Source organism: Arachis hypogaea, chromosome 20, assembly GCF_003086295.3.
Source record: "Arachis hypogaea cultivar Tifrunner chromosome 20, arahy.Tifrunner.gnm2.J5K5, whole genome shotgun sequence".
Taxonomy (NCBI): domain Eukaryota; kingdom Viridiplantae; phylum Streptophyta; class Magnoliopsida; order Fabales; family Fabaceae; genus Arachis; species Arachis hypogaea.
The window spans coordinates 77,675,893-77,678,609 of record NC_092055.1 but is presented as its reverse complement, the minus strand read 5'-3'; positions in this window follow the sequence as shown (position 1 = coordinate 77,678,609).

Below are 2,717 nucleotides of genomic sequence, written 5' to 3'. Positions count from 1 at the left end.
AAGAGGAGCAAAATCTATACTAAAATCCAACCAAGCATTTTATCAAACACTTGGGAGGCACAAAAGAAAAGCATAGTAAATTGATAACAAGAATAGAATCTAACAACAATTGAATGTAAGAAATCAACAACAACAATCAAAGAAAATAAGACCTACATAAATTACCTCAAATTGTATTAAAATAAAATAGAAGGAACAAAAGTAGATCTACAAACAAAGTAAAAGAAATTATAACAAACAATAGAGAATGATGAGTGTAACAACAAGGAATTAAGAAGAAGAGGTAGAAGAGAGCATGAATTAAAACCTAGATCTAAGAACTAAACCTAATCCTAATCCTAATTCTAGAGAAAAGTGAGAGCTTCTTGATAAACCCCATTTGTAGGGTTTATCTTGTGTTGAATTTAGAGGGTCTTATCATCTTTTTCCACATTTATTCAATAAAATAGCATGGTTTTGTAAATTCTCCTTTAATTGTGCTTAAGAGTGAAAACATGCTTTTTAGGCCCTTAATTGTTTAATCTTAAGTCACCTTGATTCCATTAGATGCCTTGATATGTTTGTTAAGAGATTTCAGGTTTAGGAGGCAAAGATTGGATCAAGAGAATGAAGGAAAAGCATGTAAAAATGGAGAACTCATGAAGAAATGAAGGAATCGCAAAAGCTGTCAAGCCGACCTCTTCGCACATAATTGACCATAACTTGAGCTACAAAGGTCCAAATGATGTGGTTCTAGTTGTGTTGGAAAGCTAACATCCGGGGTGTCGAAATAATATAAGATTTGCCATTGTTGCATTGTGGATAGGGGCGCGCACGTGTACAGTACGCATACGCACTGATTTGCATGTGATTCATTAAATGCAAATTCATGGCCAGCGAATTCTAAAGCCTTGTGGGCCCAATCCAACTCATTTCTGATGCTATTTAAGCCAAGGATTGAAGGGGAATTGACATACTTTTACATACTTTTTGATCATTAGTCATAGTTTAAGTTTTAGAAGTAGTTAGAGTTAGTTTTAGAGAGAGAATCTCTCACTTCTCTCTAGGATTAGAATTAGGATTAGGTTTATTTTAAAAATCTAGATCTTGGTTTCAATTCATGCTTTTCTTCTATTTTTTCTTCTCAATTCTTTGTTGTTGCAATGATCTCTCTTCTATTCTTTTGTTATAATTTCCTTTATGTTGCTTTTCCTTTATGTTGCTTCTATATTTTGTTGTAGATCTACTCTTGTTCCTTCCATTTTCTTTCAATTCAATATGAGGTAATTCATAATAATTGTGTTTTCTTTGATTGTTGTTGTTGATTTCTTACATTCTCTTGTTGTTAGATTCTATTTTTGTTATCAATTTACTATGCTTCCTTTTTTGCCTTCCAAATGTTTGATGAAATGCTTGATTGGATTTTAGTATAGAATTTTCCCCTCTTGGCTTTGGTAGAGTAATTAGTGACGCTTGAGTTATCTAATTCCTTTGTAGATTGATAATTAGAAGTTGCTAATTGATTTGGATACCACTAAAGCTAGTCTTTCCCTTGGGAGTTGGCTAGGACTTGTGGAATCAAGTTGATTCATCCACTTGACATTCCTCCATGATTAGAGGTTAACTAAGTTATAGCAATGGATAATTTTGATCACAATTGAGGAGGATAATTAGGATGGGACTTCTAGTTCTCACATCTTGCCAAGAGCTTTCTTAGTTATTAGTTTATTTCTTTTGCAATTTACATTCCTAATTCCTTAACTCAAAAACACCAATTATACTTCATAACCAATAACAAGAACATTTGTTTGTAATTCATAGGGAGAACGACCCGAGGTTTGAATACTTCGGTTTATAAATTTAGGGGTTTGTTACTTGTGACAACTAAATTTTTGTATGGAAGGACTATTGTTTGTTTAGAAACTATACTTGCAACGAGAATTCATTTGTGAATTCTAAACCATACAAAAGTCCTCTCATCAAAATGGCGCCGTTGCCGGGTAATTGCAATGGTGTTATGTTATTGGTTATTGTATATATGTGAATATTGTGAATAGCTTGATTTTTGGATTGCTTACTAGTCTTTGCTAGTTTAGGACTTTGTTTCATTATTTTTCTATTAGCTTTTGAATTTTATTTTCTCTTTTCACTATGAATTCTCACTTTGGGTATGTGTTTGGTTCTAACTATATTGTAGAAAATGAGGTCTACAATGAGAATGTGTATCAAGGATGGGACAACCAAAGATGGGAGGAGCCATATGCATATGATCAATCTTCATGGCAACAACCTCCACCAATGCACTATGAACAAGATCCATTCTATGATGCATATCAATCCAATGGCTATGGTGAATCTCTTTGTGACTTTCAAGAACCACCACCATATGCTTATGAGCCATATCCTCAACATAGCCATCTACCACACTCACAAGCCTCTTTGCACCAACCATCTTCATATGACCCTAATCCATATCCATCCTACCAACAACCATATGAGCCATATGAGCCACCACCCTTCCAACATCAACATTTTCAAGAGCTACCCCCTCCATGCTATTACCAAGATAAACCACTGCCAATGCATGCAAATTTTCAACCACAAGATGAATACTACTTTCCACCACAACCTCCCATGGAAGAATATTCATGTCCTTCAATCCAAGAGCCATATGATCATACTCATGATATCCAAGAGGAACAAGAGTCAAGGGATCGTCACAAGAAAGCATTGGATCA